Genomic DNA, 20,770 nt, shown 5'->3' with positions numbered 1-20,770 from the left:
TGCTTCTTTAAGCCTGCTCTATGTTCCTCAATGCTAGCAAATTTTGGGATGCACATCTGGACATGGGCAAGCCTGAAAGCAATGGCATATTTCTGTACTCCTCCAGTACTGTATGTTCACACCAGACACTGGAAAAGTCCTCTGTGAAAAAAAACAGCTATTTTTCCTTCCATGAAGGAAAGCTCAAAAAAAGCTTTGTAAAGGCCTGGAGATTGTGCACAATCAATTAAACTATCACAACTGTAAACAAAACATATCATGGGAAACGTGAAATACCCCTTCCTCATTCTCCTTCTTTCACACATACAGTCACACACACAAACCCAGCTGCAAGGGATAAAAGAGGAGGAATTGAATATTGAGAAGAACCAGGTCCAGTTTGTAATTTTTCCTCCTCTTCTTTCCTTTTTTTTTTTTCCCCTACAGTTTACTACCATTATCATCCATTAGAAAAGAAAGAAAAATTGTTTACTCCAGCTACCAAGGTGAAATATCTAGGTATTTGTGTGGGATGCATTATGTTTCAAAGGTTATCAGGCAATTAATTGAAAACTCTGATTTACACAAACTCAGCAGATTAGCAATTCCTTTGAAATCACATGAATTATTTGGGCATACAAAGGAGAAAATTCAGACATTTTGCTTCCTAACTCAAAGTGAAAGGGCCCAGAATTAAAAGCAGCAGCACACAGGCCAGCCAACTTCTATTTAACAAGAAGGCTCTGAGAAAATGTGGTAGCATTGTGCAGAGCTGCTCTCCCTGAACCCCGGGTTTTACAAGCTGCCGGGCCTTTTGCAGCACCCTGCCTGTTGGGCCCAGCTGAGCCCCTCACCCGGGGACCTGCACAGGAGGGGATGCTTCAGAGTCATCACACCTGGAAATCCACACTCCTTCATTGGCCATTTGGTGAACTACTGAGAAACAAGGGTGTAAATCAGCAGAAAACTAGCCAGGTTTCTGAAATATGCCTGTCAGGCAGTTTTCTAGCCCTGCCTGGTTTTGGAAAGAACTTTGTCAAAATTGGATCCTCTCCACAAAGTGCTTTGATGTTGATGAATCGGTAAATTCCAACAAAAACTTGTTTAGTCAGAATTTTTCTGACCAGCACTACTTCTTCCCTTTGCCAAGCGTATTTATGGATCCTCAGGTTTTCTATGTGGTTCCAGGCAAAGGTCTTCTGCCAGCATCATCCCGGTTGCTGACCCACAGAATCACAGAATCACAGAATGGCCCGGGTTGGAAGGGACCGCAAGGATCATGAATCTCCAACACTCCTGCCACAGGCATGGCCACCAACCTCTCCATTTAATACTAGACCAGGCTGCCCAGGGTCCCATCCAACCTGGCCTTGAACACCTCCAGGGACGGGGCATCCACAACCTCCCCGGGCAGCCTGTTCCAGCACCTCACCACTCTCACAGTAAAGAACTTAAGACCCCTGTGTCTTCACTTCAGATAGAGCTGAACAGAGGCACTCACCTCCCTGCCGCATTTCCATGGGACTGCAGCACGGTGCTCGACACCCTGCTCCATCCACAGCACAACTCCCTGCAGACCCAGGTAGCTCAGGGGGTTTCACCCCTGGTGACTTTTACTGAGTTCTTACGTGGTCTGATAGTGACAGGAAAAGGGGGAATGGAATTTAACTAAAAGAGGGGAGATTTAGGTGAGATGTAACGGGGAAGTTTTTCTCTGAGATTGCGGTGAGGTACTGGCATAGCTGCCCAGTGAAGCTGTGGGTGCCCCATCCCTGAAGGCGCTCAAGTCCAGGGTGGATGGGTCCCTGGGCAGCCTGATATGGTGGAGGGCAGCCCTGTCCACAGCAGGGGGTTGGAGCTATATGATCCTTAAGGTCCCTTCTGACTCAGGCCAATCATCTGTTATTACGATTCCGTGACTAAAGTACCACTACCCCATATCACAGACAGAGAAGCTGAAGCACAGAAATAACCAGGTAGGGAGTGTAACAGCAGCACTAAAAAGAAACTGCCAATCCCTGTGATGCTTAGCTCCATACTCTTTCAGGCAGCATCTATTTCCACATCTAGACCTGTAGCTACTGCTGTGCAACTAAGTCCAGAATGGGCATGGGAAAGACCACATGTAGAACGGGGAGGAAGGCTGAGAGAGGTTCGGCCAAGATCATATTAATCAGTTTCCATCCCCGACTGGCAAAAACAAGGCACTGCATCAAGACAAGGTGTTATTGTCTGCTTTCAAGCATACCCTCCCTTTCAAGTTTTTCTTTCTTAATAAAGTATCTGAGGTCATGCTATTGTCATCAGAGTTTGGCGAGGGCTCAGCAGCTGTCACCGTGGCAGCAGGAGTGTGCCTGGTGCCAGTCGCCTTTGTCACGGCAACTGCAGCAATGTAAGGAGAAGGGCCTTGCAGGATGCAGGACAATACTGGGAAGGAAAAGGAGGGAATCCTCGACCTTGGGCCAGGGACTGGTGGCAGACTATTGAACCCAGCGCGTCTCGGCAAACCACAAGAAGTAAAAATTCTTGGAAGCTGCAAAGGTTGCAAGTGAAAACAAAAGATTCTGGCGTGTAGGAAATAGAACAAAACGCAGAGAAATTTGTTTTGTTTTCAGAGATAAAATAAGCAAACAACACTGGGCGAGGGTCAAGAGTGCTGTGCCCTGCATGCAGGGCTGACAGCAGAGCAGAGGGCAGAGAGGCTGCAGCGAGGCTGCAGGCAGGTAGGAAAATGCTCAGAGATTGTGGAAACCTCATGCTGCGGGTGAGGGACTCCCATACCAAAAGAAGAAAAAGGAAAAAAAAAAGGGACAATGATGACGTCCCCTGCTAGAGTCTAAAACATAAAATCATCTATCCAATCACAACCCTGGTGATGCAATAAAATAAAATAATTTTCACATAGTTGAGGAAACAGATAGAAGCAAGTTAATCACCACTACGGAGCAGCGCCAGCTGGGAGTTAGAGGAGCAGTATGCAGGAGCCTTCTTCTTCAGCTAAAGCCTGCGCATGTAAATGGCTGTAGAAACCAGTGCAGAGGATGGTTTTATGAGTCCACGTAGACTTGTTAACTTAATAAATGTTTCATAGCTGACATGTGGGGTGTTTTGTCCTCTTTTTTATTTGTGTTTGTATCAGCTACATCCAGAAAAGCAGCACTGACAAAAAGATGTTTATTTCTAAAGGTCCGGTCCAGAAATACTGGCAGATACAAGCTCACACTTAGTAATGAGCACCGTCTCCTATGCACCAGAAGCTCCAGTTTGCTCCCTGTGCCTGGCTTTCACAGCTCCGTGGGTGTTCCATTAGGACAGGAAGAGAAGAAATAAATCACAGCTAAGCACAGTCACCGGTGGAGCCATGGGCTGGTGGGATGCTGCCCAGGCTGCAATTTGGCGGGGATACCTAGGCCAGAACCCCTACATTTCGAAAAACACCATGGCCTTTTAAATGACCACAAGTGGCTAGAACATCAGCTTTATTCCTTAGCCAAAAGAAAAACATCTCCAGGAGAAGGGCAGTGGGAGCAGTGGGCAGGATGCAGAGGGAAGAGTGCCACCTGCTGAAGCTGTGGGCTGCTTGGGGCTGCCTTGCTCTCAGAGCCCTCCACCAGCTCGGTGGGAGAATGCACTTGCTCTGTCCATGTCCCATGTCAAAAGTCTCCCAATGGATAAAATAAAATACAATATGAAATGCCCCTTTACAGCCTGGAGGCTCTGCGGTGCTGTGGGAAGTCAGCAGGGGGTAGGATTTAGTGACATGGGAAGGATGCTCGCCTGTCAGCACAGCACTGGGTCTCAGCAGTCCCGGTGCCAGCAGCCCGGCTGGCTGCTCCCCTAGGAGGCAACACAACTTGTTCTCTTTCTTTCTCAGCAATTTCACAGCTTCCAGGCCCTGCTGGAGTTCGCCCTTAATCCCCTCATTCCCACTCTTGGACTGCAGAGCTATTCAGGAGGGATGCTGGTAAAGCTCCCGCAGTCTTCAAAAGGGACAGTTAATTGCAATAGGTTAAGGACCCAGAGTTTTTAGCAGCTCCTTTTGCCTTTTTTTCTCTGCTCTTTCTTGTCTGTAAGGGAATGTAATTAGCTAAGACCTGTGAAAATAACGCCATCTGATGCAGAGCTCCTCCTCATACAGCGCTGTGCCACCAGCTCCAACGAGTGCAGATCCATCAGGACCAACACAGCAGGTGTGTTGTTCTGCCAAGCTATTTCCACCATAGCAGTCCCTGTGCAGGCTGTCCCTCTCTAGTGTGATACCACTATCTAAAATGATAGAAAGCATCTGAAGGAGACGAGAGTGTCCCTGCTGTGTCCAATAACAGGGAGAAATGATGCCAGGAGATGGACAAACAAAGCTGGTTTTGTCTATGTTCAGGTATTGTATGCCACTGAACGAAGAATGATAAAACCTCAAAAGTGATGAAGGAGAGTAAGTGTACTGTATCTTCCCTGGGAAGGTCATTATTCAATTGTATTCAGGATATAGAGAATAACTTAGTTCAGAGAAAGGGGAAAGAATCTTCTCCAGTTGGTGGGCAACAGTGACAGTGTGCAGCCTGAAACTACTTAAGGAACATGTTCTGGGGGATGAGTCTTTCTAGGCGTGCTTATGACAAATAGATCGACATGGTAATCACGAATCAGCCTTCCTTCCCCTTGCACTCTGCTTAACCTTATTTATGCTTGCCATCTTCTCCACTTTTTCATGTTACTATTTTAAAAAATAATAAAATGAGAGGGAGAAAGAAACAATTTCAGTTTCTCAGCTGCTCATAAACACTTCTACAACCTTTCTGTAGAGAAGAAACAGAAGGGGGAAGGGACAAGCAAATGTGGCATTAGCTTTGTGACTGTGGTTTTTGTTTCCATAAACCTTAGAGCACAAGAATGCATGAGATATTTACACAAATCTTTCCACAATTCCTGTGGCCTTTGGGAGCATTGCATTTGCATGACTTCACCACTGCGGCTGGTTTGTGCTTTCTCAGCAGCATTGCCTGCACCAGGGAGCAATCCTGGCCTTTCCCAGTAGTTCTCCCTCTCCCACTCTCAGATCTCATCACACCAGTGTGTGTTTAATACAAGCTGTGTTAATGCAGGAGTTCCTGTCCTGCTTGTTGTCCAGTTTCCCAGGGATGGTACAGGAAGTTTCCCAACTCATCTTGTAAATAAAACAGAGAAAAATGTTATAGTTAGTGAAAGTGGTGATCATTTATATCCTCAAGGAAATCTCAAGGGATAAGAGGGGGAGGAGGGTGCTTCTGAAAGGCTGCTGAAGTGAGGTAGAAGAAAGCTGGTCAAACATATAATGAAAAATGCAAAGTGCAGTCCAGTCTTTGTACTGATGACTCACAACTATTCACCCTGCATCACTGGGTTGTGGGAAGTTGAATCCCATAGAGACATCTCCAAGTGAATAGACTACTGAACAAGAACTTGGCTATTGGGCCCTGCCCTCTGCTGCCCTGATCGGTGACTTTCAGCAATCACTCTGCTCTGTCTATACCTCATTTTCTCAATCTAATAAAGGGATGTTGCTCAATCTTTGTAAAATACTTTGACTCAATGTCTGAAAGTGCTGTGTTAGGGCCAAGGCATTATTCTCCCTAAGCAGGAATATCAAGACACCCAGCGCACAGTCTGCTGTTGGGGAAACAAAGCCACAATATCTACAAGGGAAAAAACAATGTCTGCAAGGGAGCATGGTCTTGCCCTTCCTCACTATGGCACTATGACCATTTGGCTGTGGCAGCTTCTTCTGCCCTAGTAGATATCATTAAAAGATGGATTGTATCTCTGGTCTTTGTTCTGGAGGACCAGAGGGGAACATGAGGGAAGGACCACACATCACCATAGCTGTACACTTGACAGGTCCACCATGTCTCCTGAGGCTGTGTTTAAAGCAGTGCTGTACATCTCCTCCCTGCTCTGGCTGATCCTACATGAGACCGAGCCCAGGGGCAGAAGTAAAAGCAGATTCATTTGCAGGGCTTTAACACTTGATATCAGAACCAGTGTGCAATGACATAAGGCAGAAGCATGACCACAGATGGCTTGTAAAAATTCAGCTTTGTCCCTCACAAGTGAATCCATAATTAAAACTGCAACTATGGTCCATTGTACTTATCCAGCAGGAGGATTCATTCCTGCTACCACTTGAGTCAGCAAGTTTCTTTATTTACAGTAATCCCTCACTTTGTCTTTCTTTCATTATTATTAAAACAATTTAAAAGCCTTTAATGTCAGCCAAGTGGTGTTTTAAATTATATTTTCCAGGGAGAAAAAAAGAAAAAGTTGAGTGTTCAGAGGGGAACACTTAGTTATGTTATAGTTCAGCCAGAGACACTCCAGTGACTCTTAGAAAGTGTTGAAATTACAGGTTCGTGACGTATACAGTGTTGAAACAGCAAGTTACTGCAACACTTGGTCCAACACGAACATGCAATTTCAACACTTCCTAAGTCTTTTGTAAACCCCTATAACTGACCAGAACAAATGCAAATTCCGAAAAGGTCTAAAGCAATGTGCTATATAACAAGACAGAAGGGAAAACCCATTTAATTTCCAGCACTGCTACTCTTACACAGGATAATCATTCTCAAAGTATGTTTGATTTGTAAAAAAAAAAACCTGTCATCCAGCAGGAAGCTGGTTTCAAGGCATGAATGGTCTGATCCAGTATGATAGCATCCAACCTCAACTTATGAATTAGCATTTCCTTTGGTGTCACAAGAAATTCAGCAGGAAAGTACCTGCCCTGGCCTAAGCAAAAGATATTTACAACTAACCTCCAAAATGTGCTGTCCTAGAGCTTCACAGAGACCATAATAACACAACGTTAAACACAGGGATAAAGCATTCTTGACCAAAGAGAAGCTGCAATTTAAAAACACAGCAAAATTTGATATTTAAAAATACACCATGGCACTATTTCAAAATACCATTTGTTATATAACCAGGAAGCAGCAGGGCAGGCAGGATCAAGGTTCTCACAGCATTTGTTTTTAGGACAAGGAGAGTACAGGATTTGCGCTCGACCTCCTCACACTGAGCTTCTTTGGTCTCACTTTAAAAAAAATGCTTTTTCCTTCTAAAGAGGCTGCAGAACAGCAGCTTTATGTCCCAGCACTGGTAAGAGGCTCAAGTGAGGAGACTCCACCTGTGCAGCACCCTATGGAAGCTGAGATGCAACCTCCAGGAGCACCCTGTGTAGCAGTGGCACAGAGGACTTCAACCACCCTGACATCTGCAGGAAAAGTAGCACAGTAAGCTGTAGGCAATCCAGGAGACTCCTGGAATATATTGAGGATAACTTCCTGAGCCAGGTATTAGACAGCTCCACCAGGGGGGTGCAATGCTGGCTCATTAACGTGAGTGAACTGATTGGTGACAACAGGATTGGAGGTTGCCTGGGCTGTAGTGATGAAGTTCACACTCTTGAGGTATATGGTACAGGCAAAGAGGATGCCTAATTTTAGGAGAGCTAAATTCCAGCTCTTCATGGAGTTAGTCAACAAAATCCCCTGGAAATCTGTTCTCAGCAACAAGGGAGTGGAGCAGAGATGGCAGATATTTAAGGAAGCTTTCCTTAGGACACAAGAGCTCTCCATCCCCAGATGTAGGAAAGCAGGAAAGGAAGGCAAGAGATGGCAGGGCTGAGCCAGTATGCTGGTCAAACTGGAGTGCAAGAAAATGCACACGCAGTGGAAGCAGGGACGGGCAACCTGGGAGTTATACTAGGGATATATAGGGATGCTGCTGGGCTGTGTAGGGATGGTGTCAAGAATGCAAGGCCTAACTGGAACTGGTCTTGGCAAGGAGTGCAAAGAAAGATACGAAAGGCTTGTACAGGTACATCAACTGGAAAAGGAAGGTCTGGGAGGATGTATCTCCTCTACTGAGCAATACAGGCCAATAACAACAGAAAAGGAGAAGGCTGAGATGATTCTCAACAACTTTTTGCCCCAGTCTTTGCTAGTGACTGCTCTACACGCAGTCCTCAAGCGGATGGTTCAGAAGGTGGGAACTAGGGAAGCAGTGCCCCTTCAGCTGTAAGGAAACTGTTCAATGGATGAGGAACTGGTTGCAAGATCATACCCAGAGAGTGGTGGTCAATGGCTCAATGTCCAGATGGAGATCGGTGATGAGTGGTCCCTCAGGGGTGTGTATAGTGTCCCCAGTACTGAGACTGGTGCTCTATCACATGTTCATCAATGACATCAACAGTGGATCAAGTGCACCCTCAGCAAGTTTGCGGATGACACCAAGCTATAGGATGCAGTTGGCATGCCTGAGGGACAGGATGCTATCCAGAGAGACAGACAGGCTTAAGCAGTGGGCCCAGGTGAACTTCATGAATTTCAACATGGGTCCTAGCAACCCCCACTACCAATACAAGCTGGAGGATGTAAGGATGGAGCACAGCCCTGATGAAAAGGACTTGGGGGTACTGGTGGATGGTAAGCTGGACACAAGCCAGCAGTGTGCCCTCACAGCCCAGAAAGCCAACCATATTGTGGACTGCATCTGAAGAAGTGGTTAACAGGGCAAGGGAGGAGATTCTGTCCCTCTACTCTGAGCTGGTGAGACCTCACCTGGAGTACCATGTCCAGGTGTGCAGTACTCCATACAGGAGAGACACGGACCTGTTGGAGCATGTCCAGAGGAGGGCCACACAAATGATGCTGGGGCCATTCAACCTGGAGAAGAGAAAGCTCCCGGAAGACCCGATAGCAGCCTTCCAGTTTCTAACGGGGGGCTATCAGAAGGAAGGGAACAGACTCTTTAGCATGGTCAGTGGTGATAGGATAAAGGGAAATGGTTTCAAACTAAGAGAGGGGAGATTTAGACTGAATATAAGGAAGAAGTCTTTTACAATGAAGGTGGTAAGGCACAGGTTGCCCAGAAAGGTGGTGGAGTCATTCAAAGTCAGGCTGGATGAGGCTCTGAGCAACCTGATGTAGCTGTAGGTGTCTCTGTTCATTGCAGGGGAGTTGGACTAGGTGATCTTTAAAGGCCCCTTCCAACTCAGACAATTTCATGATTCTTTCTACATTTGTATCCCTGCCTCTGGGAGTAGATGAGGGACTGCACATGTGTTTCACCACTCAGGGAAGAGGTAAAACAAATCCTCAGGCAGATCCAACCCCTTGGCATCGAGATGAAGCAGGGCTCCAGTGGCCACAGGCCGCCCCATGTTCCCTCAGACCCACACTGCACAATGAAGCAACGCAGAAGACTGGGATTTGAAACAACACATTTCCTTGTGTCTATCTGGCATTCTTCTGAATATTTCATGCTAATTTTAGCACTTTGGCAGCTGAGGAGGGGTAAAACGGAATAAACATATTGTGTCTATGGGGCTGTAAATATATGGCCCCTGACATACCAGCTTCAGTTTCTCTGCATCGATCAAAGCTGGAATAACAGCAGAAACAGCAGTTTCAGTGTTATGTGCAGCTACAGTTCTAATTTATTTTTGGAGAACATAATTTCCTAAGATAGCAGAGAGCTTACTAGGAAAATCATGATAAATTATAATAGCCTCTCTTCTGTACAACTTCTTACAGAAGCTGCTTCCTTTTTTTTTTTTTTTTTTTTTTTTTTGGACCACTACAGTGTGCTGCATACTAGGAAGAAGGTACTTAGGATAGGATTTATTCGTAGCTGTAAGCCAAAATACATACTGCCTTAGATGAGAGTCAGTACTATCACAAAGAACTGTGCTGACTGGGGTTTAATGAAATTGGACCTGGGTGTCAGATTTTAGCTTGGTAGAGTTAACAGCTGGGATGAATTGGACCAGAAATATGCTGCGTAACAGCATTTCAGTGGAATCCTCATGCAAAAGAAAAAGGAAAAAAAAAAGAAAAAAATAAGTATGTGGAATATGTCACGCTAACAGTTGACAGTGTAGCTGCAACACCAAACATTAAATAAATAAATTCCATACGTAACACAGGCACAGAAAAATTTTCAGGAAAGCGCCTCAGAGCTGCATATCCTTGCATCTATAAATCTCCATTAAATCAGTTTGAGTGGGGTGAGTGTTAGAGACAGAGCTGCCAGAAATAGCTCTTTTCCTGCAAGATGTAGAAAAGATTACAGCTGAGATTGAGACAGCAGGGTGGGGAGGGAGAGAAGGGGAGGGCTGGGGGGAAGCGAGGCAAAGGAGCTGAGCTGGAGGAGGCGGGGGAGCCGTGAAAGGCATCTCATAAAAGTCCCATTTGTTGGAAGGCTGCAGGAAGTGGAGGCAGCTTTGGCACACGTGTCCATGGTGCTAAATTAACTGTTAACACAAATAATCAAAGTGCAAGGCCCATCAAGCCGCTGGCGCCAGCAAAATGAGGGAGCGGCCAGGTCAGCTCTGCCTCTGGAGCTCGCCAGCTAGCAGGTGGAGACCAACCAGGGACTTGACAGGATGGAAGTGCTTACAGAACACACTGACCCACTGACAGAGGAAAACACCACTGCACTCCTGCTTTCCAGCTATTGTGTGCAGAGCGCATTTCGGTGCATATTTTTATTTTGAATTTATTTATTATGCCCTCTGTGTTTTTTTATGTTTTAGTGGGGGTTTTTTCAACCTTTTTTTTTTTTCAGAAGTTGCTGCAGTTGAGCACTCTGGCACCCTGTAAGTTGTAACACACTTCAGCCCTTGTTTGGCAGCAGTGATGAAGGAAGAGCAGCATCCATGATGGCATTCACTACTGCTGAGTAGAATTAGTCTTGCAAGCAAGTAGAACTGCACCTCACATCAAACTTGGACGTGCTGAGGTTCATTGAAAGTCTCAAATGATCTCACTGTATTGTACTGTGGAAAAAGAAACCGCTCCTGCTATCACCCTGCTCTGTTCTCAGTGAGATAGCTCCATGAAAAGGCTGCCTAGTGAGCAGCTCCCACCTCACTGAAATGCTGAGACTTGTGCTAGCTTCACCGGCTGCTTTGCTGAGCTGCGTGACACAAGGCAGCTGTAAACCCTGTTTAACTGCCCAGTAAAGCCAGGTTTACAATTACTTTGCGTGACCAAAGATCTGGAAAGCAATCACAGTACAGTGGGGAATAGGGCCCTGGAATTGCAGACATCTTTTCCTCTCTTTGCCCAGGTACACTGCATATAGCTAGATGCTATTGTAAGTTACATACATAGTATGTACATATGCTGTCTACGTAGATATTTACATCACACACTTTGGTTTGTTTTGGCTTTTGTTAAACATGAAAGTATTCTCTATAGATTCAGCTGCAGTTACATATATTCAGCAGAAAAAAAGTGCTTGCAATTGCAAGGCACTACAATCAAGAGCATGTATCATTACTTAGCATAAAATATGCTACAGAAAACAAAACCCAGAAATGAACCAAATTACTTAAGGATTAATATCACACAAAACCAGAAAATTTCAGTAAGGGTGCACATATTTAGGGAATCTACACAGCTTTAATTATGCTTTTGATTCATAATTGAAAGTATAAAAATCAAATGTATTTTTTAACAGTTCTCATTAAATTTATCTCAGTCAATAGGTGGCAAAATGGCCAACAGGAATATACAGGGAGAATATAATCTTATCATAGGGCCAAATCATTCCTTTTGGTGAAGTTACTAGTAACTAAAATGATAAGTCAGCACTAAGTGCAACAGTGATATTCTCACATATCTTACAAACAACATTTTAGGTTTAAATTTATATGAAGTATGAAATGAATACAAAGCACTGAAACATGAAATAATTGAGTAACAGAAGAATTAAGATAATTTGTGCTGCTATACCTGTACATTCACATATAAAACCAGGAAAGCTTACCACAGGGCTTAGTATAAGAACAGCAACAACTCCCCTTGGATGGAATCTTCTCTATATTCCATAGGTCACTTTGACCCATATTGGAAACAAAGTCTGTGGTAGATCCAAAGTTGTACCACAGTTCTAACAGTATTTTAGACTACTGCCTTTAATAGCAGGGATCATCCTTTAGCTAACTGTAAATTTTAAACTGAACCATAGCCAGCTGTATGATCTGTACAAACAGCATCCAGGAACTACAGCAGCAGACATCTGGTCCAAGGAGCAGGTAAGACAATTTACTCATAAGTCAGATAGACTGGTGAAAACTTTTACAACACAGGAAAATGTAGGAAATCTTAGAGGAAAAAAAAAAAAAAAAAAAAAGCACGGATAAATTAAAAACAGAAGCACACAAACACACAGAAAAAAGAAACAAAGATAGAAAAATAATACAGTCATAGCCCTAAATTACTAATTGTTACCCTTTGCCTCCCTTCTGATAAGGGTTAAACCAACTTCACTGAGACCTTCCATGTGTTAAAGTGGAATGAGACAGAGAGAGGTTTTCTGCAAAAGGAGTGGGTAGACACTTAAAACTGTGACTTAGACCTGAAGTTAGGTGGCCCATATTACACATGCTGCTATATGTGCCCCTGTGAACATATTACAGCCCCCTCTGAAGATACCATTTAATGTGAGCAGTGCATCCTTGCACATATGTGTCAGAGACTGCAAGTACTATCACAGCTAATTTTTTGGCACAGCTAATTAATGGCAATGTTGTAATTGCTCTGAAGAAAAAGAAAGCCAAGCATTTCCTGAGTAGGTAGGAAAAGAATAATGATAAATTTTAAAGACTAGAGAATCTTGGTTAACTGAATAAGAAAATTAAAATACAAGTCCATTAAACAAAATGCATATGATAAAGAATCCCTTTTCTGACACTGAGCCAAGCTAGAAGAAGAATGTCACTGTTGCAGTTTGATAAAAATTACTGAAGACACAAAGAAACCAAGTCAGAAAAACAAAGTTCCAGACATCTAAAGATGAGATCGCTGCAAACACATTGAGTAAGAGCTAATTTGGCTTCTATCCTACAACTCATAAATCCAGCTAAAATTGTTAAGAGTTTTCAGAGTACATAATAGTTAGCACTAACTGTCTTATGTTTAGCATAGCCAGTTAAATATCTATCTGTTTTCCAGTATGCCTGTTCATAAAGAAACCACAGCCTGTGGTACCTTACATTCCCGCTGTCCAAACACTGGCATAGGGCTCTGCATAACACTTTTCTCCATCCTGCTCCTCCTGCTGTGTATGGGACCTGCTGACACATGCCACTGCTACATTTTGATCTGAGTTTCCTTCTGAAAGATGCTCTGGAATGAGAACAGCCCAACAAGAGCTCAGGACACAACTGAGCTGAACTCTTGTGAGAAAACATGGGCATGAGGGCAAGTAGGTTTTCCACTGTGTAATGCAACATATATTACTCTGCTAACTGAGGAACCCACCATTCCATTTACATATTTACATTTCTGAATTGACGGTTCATTCAATTGCCAGGAAGAAATTTCTCTTCCCTACTGCTCAAAGCAAGTACAAGACTCACTTCTGCTAAGAAAGGAGGAACAAAGATTTCTGCTTCTCCTTACAAGAACTTTGGACAAAATAATTCAAGAGACTGCTGTAGGTCCAGAACAGGAAGGAAACCAGTCACTCCTTAACACAAAGGATAGAATATCTTCTAGCCTGAAAGAATAAAGTTTAGATAAAAGGAGAGAGCTAGCCTGATCCTATTTGAAAGGCCTCAGCCCGGGGTTCAGAGACTGTTTTTTATTAACTAACATCTAAACACCAGGAACACTCCACCAACATTTGTATATGAAAATCAGAGACGCTCTCATTCCATCCAATTTTTCTGTTCTTAGTAAGACTCAAAATGTCCAGAATAGAAATATTAATGCAGTGAGACATCCAAAAATTTGACAAACAATGAAGAGAGAAGTCGTAAGGGTTTACCAGAGACAAAGAAGAGAGGAGGAAGACACAGACAAAGTATTCTCTGCAGACGTATGTTCTTCCCACTCTCCTTTGTTTAAATAACTTCTGTGCACCTTTTGCAAATGAATTCTAAACTCTCAAGGACACAGAGATATATCTAGAGAACATGCATCTTAATGTGCCCAAAATGGTTGGGAATGATCTGTGATTTGGCTCTTATTTTCTACACAAGTGAAGAATATCTACTCTGCACAAGAGAATCATAAGCTCCATATGACACTGTGTAAAGTCCACCCCTGAAGAAAGCTCTTACATATTATCTCTGGCTATTGGATTTCTGAAACACAGGGATGCATAGAATGCACAATTAAGAAACACAATTTGGGATAGAGACCATCAAGCAACACAGTTCCTCAATTACAAACAAAATGTTGTGGTTTTCTGCTGTTTATTTCAGTGCTTAATCTCCCTCAGTCAGTTCCCAGACAATATCAGTGAAGTGTCTTCCTCTATAGGGTATTACTACGTGCCTGGAAAGACCAGTGGCTTCCCAAATACCATGCATGTTAAAATTGAAATTTCTCAGGTTTAAATCGTCTCACTCAACTCATCCAAACAAACGTCAGTTCATACAACCGTATAATGCAAAGAGATTTCTGGATCTAGATCCAAGAACATTTTTGCCAATTTCATTCTGATACAGCCTCAAGCAGCTCCACTAGCTTTGACTTTACAAACAGCAGTCATGTTAGCACTGCAGAACACCAAAGCAAACTGGCCATGCTTCTCTTCCTCTGTCCCCAGTGGAACTAATTAGCTCAGCTGCAGAACTGTGCTGAAGCCTTCAAATCCTGAGATAGCTCATCTAGTGGTTGTTCAGGGATGTCTACATTAAATATACAATGTATAAATTATTTAAATTATAAATATATAACTTTCATATACCTTCCCTTTCTTACAGTCATGACTGTCCATAGATGCAAAGCTCCTTGGGCACAATGAAAATGCCAGACAATAAATCTAAGAATATTGAGAGATCAGACAGCTCCATATATGCAACTCATATCCATGTGGCTAATCCTGCATCACAACTGAAAAAGGGAGTTTCTGCCCTATCACAAATCCCAGGTTAAGTTCTTATTTCACCCAGGTCTAGCCAAGCCATTAAATGTGTCTCCCACCAGTCTTCCAAAGGCATAAATACAACAGTATTTGACCCACAGCCTTTAATGAACATGTATGAATACACACTAGAATTAATTTGGTGAAGCAAACTTTCTCATTGTTCTGAAATAAGCTAATAAACACTTAACTGCAAAGGCTACAACTTTCAAAGATTATACTGTTCCCAGCTCACCCCCATATTGGTTTCTATGAGGAAAAATGAGTTTCACTGAGCTTGAAGTAATAAATGGTCACTTGCAGTGGTCACTAAGATGCTGTCTTCCAGAGGACTGAACAGCCTGGCTATTCCTATGGGATATCAGAATGGCTGACTGCGTACCACCATTTATTTCACTCCCATCTTCACAACAGACAATTCCCAGACTGATAAGAAGTAAACTCTAGAACTCTCTGCTTCACAACCCAGGTGTCTACCTATACTAACCCAACACTGTTTTCTGCTTTTGGTTTCCAGACTGCATGTGATCCTAGAGTCACACAATGCGCAGGAGTAGTTAATATTGCCCGTGTGGCCTTAAATAATCCCTTCATTTTCAGTTGCTATTAATCCATGAAAGGAAAGCACAGGCAGCCTGAACTAGCACTTTCTCAGTTTGTTCTATCATGAACTGCTTTTTCTCAGTGGAATTGCACACAAGCAGTAGAGATAGCTATGCCAGGAGAGGGGGCAGGGGGGAAAGAAAGGCTTTTTCCTCCTGAGGGCTTTTCCTCTTTCCTCATAGCTTTCTGGATGATATAGCTCCTCTTTTCATTGCCCAGCAGGGGATCCCAGAGGCCAGAGGCAACTTTTCCCTTTGGTCTTAGAGCAAGTATGATGGATTCTTGTTTTAAGAACAGTTTATTAGTTGTTTGCTCTTGAGTATTATATCATCACCATTACAGCAAAGTTGCTCTCATTCTAAATTTCGTTTATTCTTTGGCACACAGGAGATGTCTTGGGTTACACAGCTAACATCTCCTTATGCACCAAAGTCAGTGAAAACCTTTCCATTGGCTCTGGTGGTGCCAGACGAAAAGTTGCAAAGGTGTTGAAAAAATGATCCCTTTCGGGCTTAATTCTGTTTCCACTGGTTAAATTCCCTCTGACATTGACAGAAGTTGCTTTCAGACCATTTACTAAAGCAGCTTTTTAGAATCCATGAAGGTATTCAGTTATCATATAAGCTTCTGCTTGCTAAGGAATGCTCACAAGCTTTGAAGACTGTTTATGCTGCATCTTGTTAAAAAAAAAGTTATCACTAAAAAATGGCTTACAGCTCAAGTAAGTTGCTGCAGAAATAGCCAAAGATGAAATATTTTGAAGAGGTACCCAGTTAGGGTCAGTATCTAGTTATTTTGTTAAAACATAGTGTTTCCAAGTTCTTAATAAACGGGAACATTTCTGATCAGGGCATGTACCCATGTTGTATTATATAGCTTTGTACCTGTACTACCTTATACAGCCATTTTCAGCCTCATTTTTATCCAAGCTTACAGTGCTTAAATTCCCAAGCCACAAACAGCAAGCAAAAGATTCCTTTTCCACTTCTGTAATAAAACTGAAGTGCAGAAAAAGATCCATTATTCAAAATGACTCTGTAGAAGCCAAAAGCATTGAATAAATGGTGTTACATTCTTCCTTTTTCACCTTAGCTTAAAAAATTCAGATATTTATTTCATGTACCCAGAAAATCGGTTTTCCATATACTTAGGGTCTGGGTAGGAGGTGCTTTCTCTTTATTTTGTTTTCTCTTGTTATGCCTGAAGGATTATTTTTCCCATCCCAAAATAGGCTGTGTTATCATTCTCTTCAACAAGTTCAAGAAAGTACAACCAGAAAACTCTCAATGTTGAAAGAAGAAATAAGGCACCTTTTATCTTATCTGCTCTACACAAACTTTTAATTCTGCCTGACATCACTGCTGGCAAAACTTTCTTCATTAGCAGAGGACTAACAAGTTTGCTGCATTAATGAGTTGCAAAAAGTAACTTTACAAAATATGTTTACAGACATCATGAAAGAGGTTGAAAATCAGGAGTGTAACCTGATATTTTTCAGAATATGGATTTTAATATTTCTACTCCCCATTGCTTGTCATTCCCATCACCTTTGGAGACAACGTGCAAAAATTTCTATACAAACAACCAGGCTTGCTGCACAAAGGGTTTCAAACACAAATGCAGTTAAAACCAAAGTAGTTGATTTCAAATTATTTCAAGCTTCCTCTGTGTAACTGATAAAATTAACTGAACCTCTCTTCAGGTCTGCCTCCACCAGAGACCAGAGATTCCCATATTCCAGTACTTCAATTCACAGTGCATAACAGAAGAGAAATGAAATTTAGGTTCTTGAAAAAAACATAATTTTACACAAATATCTAAACAGCTATTTTAAGATGTTGTACTATCTTTAGGTTTATCACTTGCATCAGAACAGGATCTAGCTATGTCAGTTAATTAATTTAATTGACTATTAAACTTCTAATTTGCACCGAATATCAAGTGTTAAAGTCTGAGATTTGGGAACCATTGTTTCCACGGAAAAAGGGTTTGCAATACCTGTGGATTTCCTTTTCATGGTTAGCAGGATGAGGTCATTAAGGGAAGCCTGTGTCTTGTTATGCACAACAGAACACTCCCATCTGCCTTCTTGTTCCTACACAGGTAACGCAGCCAGCAGCCAAATACTCCTTCTGTGTTTACATCCCGACAGATGTTTGGCCAAAATTTTCACACATGAGCACCTGCCATTAGACAAAACAAACAAACAAAAAAACCTCAATTAAAAACCTACTTAAATGCTGTGATCATCAGAGGGTCCAGAAATCAGAGGTTACCCTTATACTCTTTCTTTGGCCAGTCAGACAAGCCCCACACAAGCCAAGGCAGAAATGTCCATGCAAAGGCCCAAAAAGACAGAATTAGCAGAAGCCCTCAGAGCAAGCTGGGTGGCACTGCAATAGAGCAGCAAGTGTTGTGCCTGTCTTCTACTGCACCACTGCAAAAATCCAGTTTCTGTCTTTGTTAATTTTTTTCCAAGTTAGTCATGCTTCATCTTGATTTCTTGTTTGTTTGTTTTGAGGAAGAACAAGGCAAGAGCCCTCCTGATGGCTTCAGATCCCACCATCACATACCACAAGTGGGCAGGAACTGCAAAGAGGAGGGAGCAGTGCTGCAGATCTGGGAGAGCAGCACTGCAGGATGCCTGCCACTGGGCCTCTCGAGGCCATTACACAAGCTTCTCCACTCTCTCTAAGTACCACGATCTTCTCTGGGTACGAAGTGGGATTGTTTTGTTTTCTTCGAGCTGGGATGATTCCTGCCACGTATTTGATATTAGAATCTCTCTATAGTGGTTTGCAAATATTCAGTCCCCTGGGGCTTGTGATGCTGGATCCACTAATGATTCACACAATGGCATTAATGTCATTCATGGATGAAACCACATTTCCTTACCCTACAGGGTGAGAGCAAGATGGGAAGACTGTGGCTAACATTAGGAAGGGACTGGGTGGGAAATAAAAATTGAAGTATTCAGGTCAAAAAACAGTGGGTGGCTAAATAAAAATCCGTGATTTCTGATCGTTTTGGAGGTGGGGTGAACAATAGAGATTTCACCCTCGACTGCCTGAGGACCCAGCGCTAAAAAAATAGACAATAAATGACCCCCCAAGTGAGCAATTTAAAACCATTCTCTTTGAAAACAGTTCTTGAAAATGAGTTGGCAGAACAGCTAGATCTTCCCACAGCAATGCATCATGAGATCACGTACAAGGAAACGGCAGAAGCATCAAAGCATGCTTTACTAGAGCATGCCCTCAGTTGCTCTGATTACCCAACCAAGCAGCTCAGGCTTAATGGAGGGGCTATACAGGGAGGTGGGCCCTGCCAGCCACATGCTCCTTCTAACCTCCTGGCCTTCAAGTGGGAAACAGACCTCTTTATTTTAATTATTTAAGATAATCACAGCAGACTGAAAGAGAGAACCTACATTTAATTGTCAACTTGCAATATGTTGAAGAAACAGTTCATATACTCGCTTCCAAGAAAGTCTGCACTGATATCATTGAATCATCAAGGATGGAAAAGACAACTAAGATCCCCTAGTCCAATCGACAGCCCTCCACCACCATGCCCACAAACCATGTCCCTTAGTGCCACATCCACACGGTTTGCAAACACCTCCACCTCCCCTGGGCAGCCTGTGCCACTGCCTCACCATTCTTTCCAAGAAGAAATTTTTACTAATATCCAACCTGAACCTCTTCTGGTGCAACTTGAGGCCTTCACTTCTCGTCCTATTGCTAGTTACCTGGGAAAAGAGGCTGACCCCTGTGTAGGACCACCTTCCTCCAAGACACAAAAAGGAGGTTGAAAAAAAATCAAAGGCAAGCAAGATCCCTAAGAGGTGCATGAGACGTAGCTACCTCAGAGAGATGCTCAGAGCAGTAGTGCAATCAGCTCTGAAAAACACGGCAGAGAAATTTCCAGCAGAAAGGTCTGTTCCAAGGCTGGGACGGGCCTAGGTGACTCAGAGGGCCTTTCCAGCTCCAGGATGGAAGAAAGAGGAGAGCATTCCAGCTCCTCGCAAGAAAAGAAACAACACATGGATCAGATACCAGCCTAATAACCAAGGTGCACTTTCCATACTCTCAAAACGTCCCGACTGAGAAAATACACATTGTTCACCGGTTAACAAAACACAATAACTGTCAAAAGCAGGACTCGTGCCTTGATTTGCGGCTGTAATTTATGACGCGAGAGAGCCTCGGCTCCAACTCCAGCCCTGTGGGTGCCAATCCCACCATGTCAGGAGGCAGTACCTCTGAGCCGCGCCGCTGCGTAATTTCCCGGTGAAGTCCCCTTACGCCTACAAATCAGGTGCTGAAATCCCTCTGCGGGACAGTAAAAATGCTGGCACAGCTGACTGCCAGCGTAAAATTGTTCCTAAAAATGAGCAGGACAGGTCAAAGCCGCTTAAAAACCCACCCAGCCGTGGTGGCTGCACAGCAGATTATATTATGCTTAGCTGGTGCGTGGGTGCAGAGAACATGGGACAGAGACTGTCTCCCTCACTGCGCACTCCCCACAGCCCAGGCTGCAGCGGAAGATACAGGGAACGTTTCAACCTCAAAGCCACAAACAGATCGGGATACACTGGAGGAGGGAGAGACAGATTGCCCTTTCTTTTAATAAAAGGTAGGATTAGGGAAAGCTGGAGGTGGGGAAGGTGTAAAAAAAGCAGGCAGGCAGTCCTTACTCAGCTCCTCTCTTCTATTCATTGCTCTGAGAAGTGGACAAGCCTTAGGAAGAAATAAGACACATGGCTGTGGGTAAAGGGGGGAGGAATTAGAAACTGTAATTCAATCTAATATTTGAGGCTTGGCAAATGCACCTATGGGATTTCATGAAAACCCCCGAATCTTTTTCATTTCGGAGCAATTAACCAGATCCCAGCATCGCTGGCTCCAGTGAGCCGCTTAGCTCTCTGTTTTATTACCCATTTCCTTTCCCCCTCGCCAGCGCTAGCTCCCATCCTCACACTTGGGAAAAAAAAGGGGGGGAAAAAGCCCCACGCTGTTACAATGCCACAAAGGGGCCACGACAAACAAGTGCCAGCCAGTGCATTTCAGAGCAAACACAGAACACACATAAATGAGGCTCACATTCGGATTAAAACGCTGTTGTGTTCAGGCATTTATGTGTGGCATAATTAAAAACATCCAGCCGTAATTTAATAGTTCCCACCAAGCACAGACATAAAGTCTAGCAATTTTGTCCCTCTGCATACTTAACCCTTCGAGACAGAAGGAAGAGGAGGCGGGGGCAG

At 43.4% G+C, this 20,770-nt stretch overlaps 1 long non-coding RNA gene across 3 annotated transcripts in view; it reads right to left on the bottom strand.

Annotated features, from left to right (window-relative positions):
* Positions 1-20,245, bottom strand: part of LOC149918584 (uncharacterized) — a 62,818-nt gene extending 42,573 nt beyond the window's left edge. For 2 of the 3 annotated variants that reach the window (XR_016465169.1, XR_016465167.1), the window contains exons 1-2: positions 19,253-19,626; positions 17,500-17,684 (exon numbers count right to left, since the gene is read on the bottom strand). This is a non-coding gene — a long non-coding RNA (uncharacterized LOC149918584). Of the gene's footprint in view, positions 1-17,499; positions 17,685-19,252; positions 19,627-19,763 lie in introns of those variants that run through there. The other variant, XR_016465168.1, reaches the window with a different exon arrangement.
* Positions 20,246-20,770: the final 525 nt, after the last annotated feature.

This window comes from Phasianus colchicus, chromosome 3, assembly GCF_987193195.1.
Source record: "Phasianus colchicus chromosome 3, bPhaCol1.hap1.1, whole genome shotgun sequence".
NCBI lineage: Eukaryota > Metazoa > Chordata > Aves > Galliformes > Phasianidae > Phasianus > Phasianus colchicus.
This window is presented reverse-complemented; position numbering and strand designations above follow the sequence as displayed.